The following is a 14,696-nucleotide window of genomic DNA, read 5'->3' as shown; positions in this document are numbered from 1 at the left end:
TTTTTGTCATTTCAACCAAAATATCCTGAAAAATTTAGACAAAAAAGAAAAAAATAATCAAGTGAAAAGTTAAAAAAATCCACATATGCACATCTATTAAAGATGCAAATCTTACTTTTATTAACCCAATAAATTTTTTAAGAGCCTGCATGTGAAATATATTAATAGTGAAATGAATAGGACAAAGTCCTGCTTTCAAACACTTACAGATTTATTCATCCTACAAAATTTGTGTCTACATTACCAGTGTATCTCTCTACATCCTCCCTAGGTGAATTTGAAAAGTGCAAGACAGAAATGAGTTCTAGAAAATCTGATTTGTAAAATATGTGAATGAAAAACAAGAATGGTTAAGTGGAAGAATTTCAGGATATTCAGATCTTTAAGGGCGATTACAAACTCTCCCGTAAAATGCTCCCACCACAGTTAAAATACTTGCTGGGAAAGACTATTGGTGTTGTCCTGTGGCAATTCTTTTATTCTTAATAATACAAATATTTCTTAATTCCACCATAATTAAAGTAAAAAGAAGGGGAAGTTAGTTTGGAATAAATCACTTCAGGCCCACAGCGCAATTTGGATTCACTCAGGTGTGTGTTTATTTTAATAGCTGATCTGAAGGCATGTGAGATGCCACAGCTGACCAGACTGTAAACAGAAAAGCATACAACTTAAAACTAAGCACGCATGCAGCATGGAATAATAATCAAGCTAGGCTCCTTATGATGCAAAATGCCAGAAAACCTCCAAGCATTAGGTCAAAGTTTACACAACAGCACAAACCTTTTATTATGTTTCTTCTTTTTTTTAAAAAAAATATGTATTTTACTGCGTTTTAGGTTTTGCATGCAAGATTGTTGCATAGGTACACACATGGAAAGGTGGTTTGCTGCCTTCCTCACCATCAACTATATCTGGCATTTCTCCCCATGCTGTCTCTCCCCAACTCCCCACCACCTGCCGTCCCTCCCCTACGTCCCCCCTACAGACCCCAGTGTGTGATGCTCCCTTCCCTGTGTCCATGTGTTCTCGTTGTTCAACACCACCTATGAGTGAGAACATGCGGTGTTGGATTTTTCTGTTCTTGTGTCAGTTTGCTGAGAAAGATGGTTTCCAGGTTCATCCATGTCCCTACAAAGGACACGAACTCATCGTTTTTTATGGCTGCATAGTGTAGAATTGTAAGGTTAAAGTTATAAGATAGCTTTACCTAAAAAGTGGGGTCAACGATGGGTTTTCTTAAGATATTTGGGTAAATTTTTACAAGACTTTTTATTTTTTATTTTTAAGAAAAACAGATAGCTGTCACCAAGAGTTGTCCGGAAATAGTGGAAAGGGAAATTCCTCAAGGAAAGTGCAATTATCTGAGCTGTGAAAGTGGGCAATGGTCGAATACCAACCACGATCTGGACTCACACATAGCAAAGAAGTATATTAACTAGGATGCCCTACACGGGCGGTCTGTGGGTGAGAAATCCCTATGCCTCTCATTTCATCAGGGCTGAGGAATAAGCGAGGAGGAGAAACGACTAGGAAAAGAATAATGTGTGGTGAGATGCATATGCGAAAGAGAAAAAGGCTGGCGGGGACTCGTGATGGCTAAAAGTAGAGACGTGGCGGCCCGAGGGCTGCCTAGCCCGCGCCGAGCCAGGCTTTCTCCACGGTGAGTGTGGGAGTGCACAGAGGAGCCTCGACGGCTTTTTTGTATGTGTTATGTAAATAAACCCCAAGAATGGAAAGCTCCAGCAGGTTGCCCTGAGCACTGGGTCTTCCCAGCAGTAGTAGTGGAGGATCCGCCCCTGTTTTCCCACCCTCCGCCCACCGCCTGTTCCCGCCCCTTCTCTCCTAATCCCGCCCCAGCCCAGCACCCGCCTCTTTCTACCTCCCTTCCCGTCCGCTCCCGGTTCCTGGCTCCTGCTAGGCTCGGCAGAAATAGGAGCGCGCAGGCGCGACGTGAGGCTCGTGGAGCGCCGAGTAGCGGAGCGGGACCCGCTGTGAGTGTGGCGGCCGCGCTGGGGAACGTGATCCAGGGGAAGCGCCCCAGGAGGGATTGGGGTGTGTGTGTGTGACTTCGGTTCTGCGAAGAGAAACCCGTCAGACGTGCGGTAGCGTTGGTAGCGGCGCCGCCTGTGGGTGTCCTGCCAGGGCCGCGTGGGGAGCGGAGTGCGTGGTGGCGGGAGTGGGTGAGGGTGGGAATGACGAGAAAAAATTGAAGAAATGGGGTTCAGAGGCTGGAACTCCGCACAAGGGCTGAACATGACCGCGAGGCTTGCCAAGGGTACTGGAGGCTGTCCCAGCTTCAAGTTCAGTCCCCTGCTTGGTGCCCCTGAGAGACGTCCCAGGTTCATCCCTTTCTCTAGCGCTGCTTTCTCTGGTGCAGAGTTGCTAGAAACATTCCCCTTTGGAGGGGAAAGGATTTGGAAGCCGTGGGCTGTCGGTCCGGGCTAGTGCCAAGGAGGGCGTGGCGTTCGTGTGACTTTCCTTTACCCACCCTCGGGAATGTATCTCTCTTCTGGTCCATTGTGCCCATGGACATTGTAACAAAGGCTATGACTGTTTTGTGGGCAGTGGCGGGTGACAGTGGGAGGGGGTGCGTGCGAGGTCGTTCGCGGTGCGGCCCTGGGGGATGGGAAGTGGGGGAGGGGGAGGCGGCATGGGGGAAATGGAAGAAAACAATCTTCCTGCTTCAGCTTTTTCCTTCTTCCTGGTCCGCTGAATTTGATCACTGTTAGGAACAGCCCCTAGAGGGATGTGACTGGAAATTAATGTGTGCGCGTTTGGACTCTGGCTGCAAACATTACTTTTTGTGATTGTGCTGTGCATGTATTTTCTATGAGTCCCTTTAGGAGAAAAGCGAAACTAATGGGATTTGAGAGAAAATAATTGAATGAAAGGATGAAGAGGTGGAGTGACAAAACTTAGAGCTTATTTATTTTCCTGTTGATGGTCATACTATAAAGCTAGACTTTGAAGGATGTGAAGGTGTGCAAGTCAGGGTAAGTGAAAAGTTGGTTAGGCTACTGTTGATCGTTTCAATCAAGAGTGGATTATTGGGCATGTGTGTGGATGTGCTGTTAAGATCTTGGGCAGACTCACTTTAGAACCTTTGAAAATAATATTAAGGATACAAAACAGTAGGGCAAATATTGTAATATTGGATAAAACTCCATATGTTTTCATTTTCAAACTTAGGGACTTTTATGAAAGATAGTATATGTGTTCCCAAGCATAGATGTTGATATTTTTACTCATTTGTTTTAAGTTAATACAACACAATAAACTGAACTTCCTCCCCCACCCCTTTCCCTTGATTGTGAATCCTGTTTTATAAACATTTACTTTCCGATCTGAAGTATACTTCAAGACACAATTACCCCCTCAGTCCCCACCCCCGCACCAACCTAGGCATGAGGTGAACAGGATTTCTTCTGGTTTTGTTGTTATGTTATTCTTTCTTTTTTTATTTTCCCAAATTTGGGGCAGGCGAGGGGGCAGGGAGTATTAGGGATGCCTTTTCTCTTTTCTAGTGCCGGATGAACTCCTATTCATCCTTCCAGACTTAGCCCTTAACTTCTTGAAAAATTTTGCTGTCTCCTTCAGAGTGAATTAATAGCACCTTTTTCTGTTAAATTGACATCACTTGCCTTATTTCTCCCAATAATCCACTCTTGATTGAAACAATCAACAGCCTAACCAACTTTTCACTTACCCTGACTTGCACACCTTCGCATCCCATTACTACTGGAACCTCAGTCTTCTGTTACCCTAATACCTAGAGCTGCCTGGCATGTGGTAAGCACCTAATAAACTAACTTACAGATAGATATTAACAAATGCTGTTAGAAAGATAGTAATTTATATTGCATAAAGTTCATGGGATAATACAAGAAATTTGGAATGCTAAAATTGATATTTGAGCAGCAGCATTTGTAATATGGATAAGCACTAAGTGTGGAAATATGTCCTCACATATTAGTTACAGTTCATCCTTCTAAAAAGAGGTGCAAAACTACAGATGAAGGGAAAATAGGGATCAGAAAAAGGTGAAATTTTTAAAAAGGCCAATTTCTGATACTGAGACTACTGAAATTAACTATTTGTAGAAAAACACAGATAGGTTGCTGCTGGAATTTAGGAAGTACTACAAATGAATCAAGTTGCCAGATGGTATTCTTTGAAGGGTGATATAACTAAAGAAAGCTGTAACCTAACCAGTTGTATTATATTCCTTTTAAACCTTAAAATATTTTCAGCCTTTAGCTAACAGGTCTCTTCATGTTACAGTTCCCTAATAGGCTTGGTCTAACCATTTCTGACAACCTGTCTTTGACATCTCAACTCCACCAGGGTCACTGGCCTTCCAGTTACCTCTGGCTCCTAATAGGAATTATCTTCCCCCTGCTCCTCACCTCCAGCCTTCTTCTCCTGAATGGATTTACGTATTTGAGAAAATACCGTGAGCAAGTGCTCACTTACTTTATAAAATAATGGAATTGGTTCTTTAGTTTAAAAATAAGTCAGGATTGGATACTTGCTTAGTCCAGCCTTTAGTGCCTGCAAAGCAGACAGAACTATGACCATTAGTAACCCTTATTTTTCTGTCCTCATTTAATTTCTCCCTTATCCATCTAAATGTAAAAGAACTTTTTTTTCCATTTCACTTTTTAAAATATCATAAATCATTGTTCCAAAAACACTTCAATTTAGTCCCTGTGTTTTTTTTTTTTTTTTTTTTTTTGACTAAAACTTAAGCCTCAGGGAGGAAGAGTAGCATCCATAAAACTTTTTTTTAAGTTCTACATCATCTGTGGACCTACTGACTGAAAAAATATTCCAAACCAACCATTGTGATTATACCTTCCTTCTTAAAACTTGCCTCACGTAGACTTCCTTCTCATATTACTGATTTTTTTTTTCTCTAATTCTTTGACCAGTTAACATCAGTCACGTCCACAGTCTTCTTAGCGTTCTGTGCAAAACTCTTTTTCTTACTATATGCACAAGAGTCAAGGGCATGGAAATTGGAGGAATCAAAAATTGAAGGCAAGACAAGAATTTAAACTTTTCTTTCTGAGCATTAGTTTCCTCACTTGTAAAAATGATAATTATGATACCTGATCATTAATATCAGGTATACAGTGATGTGATGCATAATGACATTTTGGTCAATGATGGACAACATGCATGACAGTGGTCCCATAAGATTATAATGGAGCTGAAAATTTCCTATTGCCTGGTGACTTTGTAACCTTTGTAATATCACAGTGGAATGCATTACAGTATATAACACTTGATAATGATACTAAATAACTATGCTAATGGCTTATTTACTATACTATACTTTTTATCATTATTTTAGAGTGTATTCTTTCTACTTATATATATTTTAAAGTTAACTGTAAAACAGCCTCAGGGAGGTCCTTCAGGAAGGCAAGAAGAAGGCATTATCATAGGAGAGAGATCTCCACCCATGTTACTGCCCCTGAAAACCTTCCAGTGGAACAAGATGGGAAGGTGGAAGAGTGATGTTGATGATCCTGACCCTGTGTAGGTCTAGGCTAATGTGTATGTTTGTGTCTTAGTTTTTAATAAAAATGTTAAAAGGTGAGAAAAATTAAATAGATAAATACTTATAGAAAAAGGATATAAAGAAAGAAAATGTTTTTTTTACAACTATCCAGTGTATGGTTTTAAGCTCAGTATTATTACAAAAGAGTCAAAAAGTCTAAAACATTAAAAAGTTTATGGAGTAAAAAAGTTACAGTAAGCTAAGGTTAATTTATTATTGAAGAATTATATTTTGTATACATTTGGTGTAGCCTAAGTGGAGAATGTTTATAAAGATTACAGTAGTGTAAAGTGAATGTCCTATGCCTTCACATCCACTTACCACCCACTCACTGACTTACCCAGAGCAGCTTGCAGTCCTGCAAGCTCTATTCATGGTAAGTGCCCTATACAGGTGTACCATTTTTTATCTTTTATACCTATTTTTACCTTACCTTTTCTGTGTTTAGATACACAAAAATCATTGTGTTACAGTTGCCTATTCAGTACAGTAACATGCTGTACAGGATTTTAGCCTAGGAATAATAGGGTATACCATATTGCCTAGGTGTATTGTAAGCTATACCATCCAGGTACATGTAATTACACTCTGTAATGTTGACATAATGACAAAATCCCCTAAAGAGGCATTTCTCAGACCATATCCCAGTCATTAAGTGATGCATGAGTGTTAATGGCTTATCATAATGTCTAGCACATAGTAATGCTCTAAAAATGTTAGCTGTTGTTATTTATGTCTGCTGTTTCTTGTGAACTCCCATTATTTCAATAACAATTAACTTTAGAATGTGGCTGTATTGATATTTCCTACCCTATTTGAGCTCCAGTTCTGTATTTGTAGATTACTCCCATGTATCTCCAACAGGTTGCTTAGCACAGTGGTTCTCAAACTTTAGTATGTACAGTAATCACAAGATGCACAGATTTCTGGACCCCATACTCAAAGTTTGTGATGCCTAGGATAGAGTCTAAGAATTTCCATTTCTAGTAGGTTCATAAATGATGGTGATTCTGCTGTCCCTGGGAAAACACTGAGTGGCGTTTATCTGTATGGCATTCGGACAAGTTGGTGTAGAGGAGACCAAAAGACCAAAAATTTATAAACATTTAGAGTAGAAGGCCAGGCGTGGTGGCTCACACCTGTAACCCCAGCACTTTGAGAGTCAGAGGTGGGTGGATCGCCTGAGGTCAGGAGTTTGAGACTAGCCTGATCAACATGGTGAAACCCCGTCTCTACTAAAAATACAAAAAATTAGTTGGGCGTGGTAGCAGGTGCCTGTAATCCCAGCTACTCAGGAGGCTGAGGCAGGAGAATCACTTGAACCTGGGAGGTGGAGGTTGCGATGAGCCGAGATTGTGCCATTGTACTCCAGCCTGGGCAATAAGAGCGAGACTCCATCTCAAAAAAGAAAAAAAGAGTAGAGGGCACTGTGAGCTGGTAGTGCTTTTACACCTGGAGTTTAGAGTGTCCTCTAAAATGTGGAGAGGATAGGACTGACAGAAGATACTTGCATTTGATGACCACAAGGTTTTCTTTTGTTTTTGGTGTGTTTCAGGTGCAGATTTTTGGGTTAATTATACTTCTCAGGTGGTATTACATTGTCATTATTATGAGGAGGAAAACATCACAGGTATTTGAGGTAATGGATTTTTTTTTGAGACAGGGCCTTGCTCATGCCCAGACTGGAGTGTAGTGGTGTAAACACGGCTCATTGCAGCCTCAACCTCCTGGGCTCAAGCAGTCCTCCCACTTCAGCTTCCCGAGTAGCTGGGTCCACAAGTGTGTGCCACTATGCCCAGCTAATTTATAAATTAAAAAAATTTTTTTTGAGATGAGGTCTCACTATGTTGCCCAGGTTGGTTTCAAACTGCTGGGCTCACATGATCCTCCCATCTCAGTCTCCCAAAGTGGTGAGATGACAGGAGTAAGCCACCATGCTTAGACATAGAGGTAATGGTTCTTAATCTGGTGTGTGCGTCAGACTGTCATAGCGAGCTGTTTCAAACAATACACTTAAGTTTAGTGCCCCTCCCCACAATATTGACTCATGAAATCTGGATTTCAGGGCATGGGATTGAGGCATGAAAAAATTCCCTGGTTAAGAGCCATTTCTTCGGCAATGGTGGGCAGAATATGGAAGCAGTGAAAAGAAAATACTTTTGTTGGCAAATTGTTGGTGAAAGGAGAATAGAAGAAAAAGACTGGAGTTTGAAGATTTTTAGAGTTCAAGAAAATGGGAATATGTAGAGAGGTGAAAAGCCTGCTGGAGCCGAGGAGCGATTGAGCAGGTAATGTTAAGAAGATATAATTGATGGAATACAGTACTGGAGCAGGAGAGAATGGAATTAGTGGGTACCATAAAAAGAGAGGAGAAAAGTGAAAAAAGTAAAGGTGGAATTGGGAGAAGCTGAAACAACTCTTTTTAAGGGACGTTTGTTTGCACACTACTGTTCTTAAGTAGAACTTAAGTAGTCTTGAACTCTTGAGTGGATTTTTTCAAGTTTAATAATGCTAGCAAATAATAATTTCAGCTATGCCAGCTACCACTGATGTCTACAGTTGTATTTTTCTTCAATTTATTTAGAACATTTTTTAAAATTAAGTCTAGACATGCTGTGTTGTAATGCTATTGCCCTAGTCCTTGCCATATGACTGTCATATCATAAGTTTCATATGATTTTCATTCAGTTATTCAACTAATATTTTTATGACTGTCAATGTCCAGGCAGTCTTCTAAACACTGAGGATACAACGGTGTATAAAACAGTTGTATTTTATTAGAAATTTCTGCCTTTGAGGAGCTCGCATCTTATTTGAGGAAGGCAGATAATAAAGTAAATGAGTAAAAAATTTAAGAAATATAAGATATATTTATATATATATAATACATATACACATATATACATATATGTTAAGTGATATGGTGCCACATTCTTTGGAGAAATACAAAGAAGAGAAGGTGAGTAGGGGAGGACCTATAGGTATTCATCTATAGGTGAACAGAGCATATTGGAGGGAAGTGATCAGGGAAGACTTCATTGTCAGCAAAGAATTGCAGGAGATCAGAAAACCATTTATTTGGAGGAAGAGTTTTCTAAGCACAGGGAAGAGCAATTGTAAAAGTCTTGAGGTGGGTTATTTCTGAGACCTTTTAGCTAAAAATAGCAAAATAGTTTTTGTGGCTGAAGAGAGTAGCCTGAATGAGAAGGAGTGAATAATAAAGCATAGAGTCAGACAAGCAAGAAGGAATGTGGGAATGGTGGGAAGATTGCAAGAAGAGAAAGTTTCCAAGTGGGAAGATCAAGAACTATTCACTGGCCATATTGAGTTTGAGATGATTCTTTGGTAATTCAAGTAGAATTCAGGGGATAGGTATGGGTAAACAGGAAACTCAAGGAATGAATCACATCATTATAAGGGAAGAGAAATGGTCATTCCTTTGATTTTTTCTTAAATTAAAAAAACTTTAGTTTTTAGAGCAGTGTTAGGTTCATGGAAAAATTACAAGGAAAGTTCAGAGAGTTCCCATATACCCCCTCCTCACATATACAACCACCTGCATTATCAGGACAGCCTGTACCACAGTGGTGTGTTTGTTGCAATTTATGAACCTCCATTGACATATCATTATCACCTAAAGATAATTGTTTATATCAGGGCTCACTCTTGGTATTGTACATTTTATGGATTTGGATGAATATATAACAACATATCTACTATTGTATTAATATTATGATATGATATAGTTTCACTGCCCTAAAAATTATCTGTGTTCTTCCTTTTCAACTACCCTTCCTTCCAGCCCCTGGAAGCCACTGATCCTTCTACTATCTCCATAGTTTTTCCTTTTTCAAAATGTTATATAGTTGGAATTATAAAGTATGCAGCCTTTTCATATTGGTTTATTTCACCTAGTAATATTATGTAAGTTTCCTCCATGTTTTTTCATGGTTTAATAGCTTATTTATTTTTAGTGCTTAGTAATACTCCATTGTCTGCATGTACCACAGTTTATTCATTCACCTACTAAAAAATATCTTGGTTGCTTCTAAATTTTAGTAATTATAAATAAAGCTATTATAAATATCTGTATGCAGTAATTTTATGTGGATATAGATTTTCAACTCATTTGAATACGAAGGAGTTCAATTGCTGGATCATATGGTAAGAGTATAGTAGTCCCCCTCCCCATCCATGGTTTCATTTTCTACATTTCCAGTTAACTAAGGTCAACTATGATCTGAAAATTTTCAGTGGAAAATTCCAGAAATAAATGTCATAAGTTTTCAATTGTGTGCCATTTTGACATGATGAAATCTTGCACCATCCTACCACATTCTGCCCAAGACATGAATCATCCCTTTGTCCACAGTATCCATGCTGTGTATGCCTTTCACTCATTAGTTACTTAGTATCCATCTAGGTTGTCAGATCACAAAAACATGGCATGTATAGGAGTTGATACTATCCTTTCAGGTATCCTTTGGGGTCTTGGAATGTATTGCCAGTGGATAAAGGAGGACTACTTTATGTTTAGTTTTGCAAGAAATTGACAAAGTGTCTTCCAAAGTAACTTACCACTTTTAGTCCCAATAGCAATGGATGAATTTCTGTTGCTCCACATTCTTGTCAGCATTTGGTGTTGTCCATGTTCTGTATTTTGGCCATTTTAATAGCTGTGTAGTGCTAGCTCATTCTTGTTTTAACTTGCAGTTCCCTAATGACATATGACATTGAGCTTTCTGTATGTTTATTTGCTATCTGTATCCATCTGTATATCTTCTTTGATGAGGTGTCCAGATATTCGGTCCATTTTAAAATCAGGTTTGTATTTTTCCTCATTGCTGAGTTTTAAGAGTTGTTTGTATACTTTGGATAACAGTCCTTTATATGATATGTCTTTTGCAAACATTTTCTCACAGTCTGTGGCTTAACTTCTCATATTTTTGACAGTGTATTTTGCTGAGTAGAAGTTTATAATTTTAATAAAATCAAGCTTATCAATCATTTCATGAATTATACCTTTGATGTTATTACTAAAAATCATTATCATATCATAGGTCATGTAGATTTTTTCCTATGTTCTACGAAATTTATAGTTCTGTATTTTACATTTGGGTCTATGATCCATTTTGATATTTTTATGAAGGATGTGAGGTCTGTATCTAGATTCATTTTTTTGCTTGTGGATGTGCAGTTGTTCCAGCATCATTTGTTGAAATGTCTCTCTTCATTATTTTGCCTTTGCTCCTTTGTAAAAGATGAGTGGACTATGTGAATGTATCTCTCTATTCTGTTACATTGATCTGTTTGTCTATTCTTTTGCCACTGTCTTTATTACTGTAGTTTTATAGTAATTCTTGAAATTGGGTAGTGTCAGTCCACCAACTTTGTTGTTCTACAATATTGCCTTGGCTATTCTGTATCTGCTGCCTCTCTATATAAACTTTAGAATCTTTTTTTTTTTTTAATTCACAAAACCACTTGCTGGGATTTTGATTGCAGTTGCATTGAATTTATAGATCAAGTTGGAAAGAATTGATATCTTGAGACTATTGAGTATTCCTATCCATGAACATGGGATATCTTTCCATTTATTTACTCTTGATTTTTTTCATCAGAGTTTTGTGATTTTCACAATGGAGATCTTGCTCATTGCTGATAAATAGGAAGAGAATTGACTTTTATTTATTAATGTTGTATGCTGCAACCTTGCTATTATCACTTATTAGTTCCAGGAAGTTTTCTTTAAAACAATCAATTCTTTGCTATTTTTTACATAGACAATCATGTCATGTGTGAACAAAAACAGTTTTACTTCTTCCTTTCCAATCTGTATACCTTTTGTTTCTTTTCTTTGTATGATCACATTAGATGGGATTTCCAGTCCCCTCTTACCACTCATTTCCATTTTGAAAATGAGTGGTAACAGTGGACATCCTTGCCTTTTTTCTGAGCTTGGAGGGAATGCTTCACGTCTTGTACCATTAAAAATGATGTCAGCTGTAGTGTTTTTATAGATGTCCTTTTCCAGTTGAGTAAGTTTCCATCTATTCCTAGTTTGCTGAGATTTTTTTTTTTTTAATCATGAATCAGTGTTGGATTTTTGTCAGGTACTTTTTCTGCATATATGGATATCATCTTGTAAATTTTCCCTTTTGGCCTGTTGATGTGATGAAGTATATTAATTGGTTTTTGAATATTGAGCTAGCCTTGCATACTTGTCATATATCTCATTTGATCATAGTGTATAACTTTTTTTATATCACACTTGATCATAGTGTATAATTCTTAACATATGGTTGGTGGATACACTTGCTAATATTTTGTTGAGGATTTTTCAATCTATGTTTATGGGAGATATTGGTCTAGTTTTCTTTACTAGTAATGTCTTTGTCTGGTTTTGGTTTTAGGGTAATTCTGGCCTCATAGTACTGCCTTGGCTTCTAACTTCTGGAGAGATTGTAGATAATTGCTGTAGTTTATTCCTTAAATGTTTGGTAGAATTCAGCAGTAAACCCATTTGAGGGTGGTGCTTTCTGTTTTGCAGGTTATTTATTATTGTTTCAATTTCTTTAATAAATATAGTCCTATTCACATAGTCTATTTCTTATGTGAGGTTTGGCAGATTGTATCTTTCTTTCTTTTTTTGTTTTCTCTGATACAGAGTCTCACTCTGTCACCCAGGCTGGAGTGCAATGGCATGATCTTGGCTCACTGCAACCTCCACTTCCCAGGTTCAAGCCATTCTTCTATCTCAGCCTCCTGAGTAGCTGGGATTACAGGAGCCCACCACTGCACCTGGCTAATTTTTGTATTTTTAGTAGAGGCGGGATTTTGCCATGTTGGCCAGGCTGGTTTTGAACTCCTGACCTCAGGTGATTCGCCTGCCTTGGCCTCCAAAAATGTTGGGATTACAAATGTGAGCCACCATGCCTGGCCGGCAGATTGTATCTTTCAAGGAATTGGTCCATTTCATCTAGCTTATCAAATTTGTGGGCATAAAATTGTTTATAATATTCCTTTATTATCCTTTTAATGTCCATGGAATCTATAGTGATGTCATTTCTTTCATTTGTGATAGTACTTTGTGTCTTCTCTCTTTTTTTCTTAATTACTCTGGCAAGAAGTTTATTGAATTCATTGGTCTTTTAAAAAGAATAACAGCTTTTGTTTTCGTTCATTTTTCCCTATTGATTTTCTGTTTTCAGTTTCACTGATTTTTGCTTTAATTGTATTATTTGTTTTCTTCTACTTACTTTGGGTTTAATTTGCTCTTCTTTTTCTAATTTCCTAAGATGGAAACTTAGATTATTGATTTCAGATCTTTCTTTTTTTCTAATGTAGGCATTCAAGCTATACGTTTCCCTCTAAGCACAACTTTTGCTTCATCCTACAAATTATGTGTGACAAGTTGTATTTTAATTTTCATTTAGTTGAAAATATGTTTTTAATTTCTCTTGGGATTTCTTCTCTAATAATCCATGTGTTATTTAGAGATATGTAGTTTAATCTTTACATATATGGGGGGGAGTTCCAGCTATCCTTCCGTTATGGTTTTCTAATTTAATTCCTCTGTAGTCTGAGAGCTGACATTGCATGATTTCTATTCTTTTAAATTTGTTAAGATGTGTCTTATGTCCCAGAATATGATCTGTTTTGGTGAATGTTCCATGTGAGCTAGAGAAAAATGTGTAATTTGCTGTTGTTGGATGAAGTAGTTAATATATGTCAGTAATATCCGGTTAATTAATGGTACTGTCAAAGCTGTTGAGTTCAGCTGTTTCCTTACTGATTGTCTTCAAATAACACTCTACCCCTTCATGGGTACAACCTCTTTGTATTGTAACACCTTTCCTACAATGGCAAAGTTATTTGGTTGTCCTGAAAACCTGAGGGACCATAGAAATAATGTTGTCATTGCAAGTTGACTTTTAGAATTTCCTAAGGAAATAACTGTATATGTCAAACCTTAGTTCAGCATTTACTGAACACCTTTGGTATATGTAAGGGGTGTGTGTGCTAGCTTTACCTTTTGTAAATTAGCAACATAATTACTTCTCAAGATATTATTGGGCATAATGAAATGAGAATCCAAGTGCCAGAGGGCTGGGGTAATCATAGCTCTTAAAAATGCTCAATAATTGCTTTGCTTTCTCCATTATTGTATGGTAATAATTGGTGTATTTTCAACCTCATTCAAATACTGATGATGAATTTTTGATAGCACTTGTTATCTTCTTGAAAGGCTTGACAATTAAATGCACTAGAATTGAAATAACAATTTGAACTTTTAGGCACATTTTTTCAGTGCCCCAGAATTTGGAACCTATAATTTCTTTAGGAGAACATGTTATATTTTAATCTTTGAATTGGAGTAAGTTGTCTATGGTCTGTTTCTTCCCTTCTTTCAAAATTGTGTCTGAGATGTGTGCTTTCTGGAGTCCTAGTTAAGCAAACACCTTTTTCGGTGACGAAGCCTTGTTATTGAAAGCACTTTATGTTCTGCAAATCTCTTCCAATCTGTCTCCAGTGTGCTTGTTCTTTGTGGTTTGATTTCTAATATTATGCATTCCAACTTTGTTAAAAAAAAAAATCTATATGAGTAACTTGCCACAGTAATCCTCTCTGACACATTCGCTTCAGGGAAAAAGCAGGACAAGTCAGAAACATAAGCCTAGTTTTAAAATTTGCTGTCACTGCAAAACACTGAATAGAATATATTCCAAGTTTATTTTTCTGTCTTAGTATTACCTATGGGACCAGAATAATTATTTTGGCAAGGATATGTTTACTTTCCTATATAATGTTATCCTGCTTCATTATCTTAGTCATTTTTCCTTGGTTTTATCAAAAAAATTAAAGAAGTAAAAAGAGGAAATTTATTTAGGTTTATAAACAGTCTAAAAATACAAATATTTTTGTTGCATTAAATATGAACTATAGTATAAAATAAATACATGTGTTCTTTGAATTTTATTTTATTTTTTATTTTATTTATTTATTTTTATTTTTTATTTTATTTATTTATTTTTTTTAAACCTAAATTTATTTCTTCTTTCCCCTGCTTGAATGCAGTTGCGCCATCTCGGCTCACCGCAACCTCCGCCTCCTGGCTTCAGGCAAT

At 37.5% G+C, this 14,696-nt stretch overlaps 1 protein-coding gene across 2 annotated transcripts in view; it reads left to right on the top strand.

The window, feature by feature from the left end:
- The first annotated feature begins 1,875 nt into the window (after nucleotides 1-1,875).
- The window catches only part of PRRG1 (proline rich and Gla domain 1), a 93,367-nt gene continuing 80,546 nt past the window's right edge, over nucleotides 1,876-14,696 (top strand). For both annotated transcript variants that reach the window (XM_032261625.1, XM_032261626.1), the window contains exon 1: nucleotides 1,876-1,994. The gene's annotated coding sequence lies outside the window, so the exon portion shown is untranslated. The remainder of the gene's footprint in view (nucleotides 1,995-14,696) is intronic.

The sequence above is a fragment of the Sapajus apella genome, unplaced genomic scaffold (genome assembly GCF_009761245.1).
Source record: "Sapajus apella isolate SASKATOON/1434 unplaced genomic scaffold, GSC_monkey_1.0 scaffold125, whole genome shotgun sequence".
NCBI classification, from domain to species: Eukaryota; Metazoa; Chordata; class Mammalia; order Primates; family Cebidae; genus Sapajus; species Sapajus apella.
This window is presented reverse-complemented; position numbering and strand designations above follow the sequence as displayed.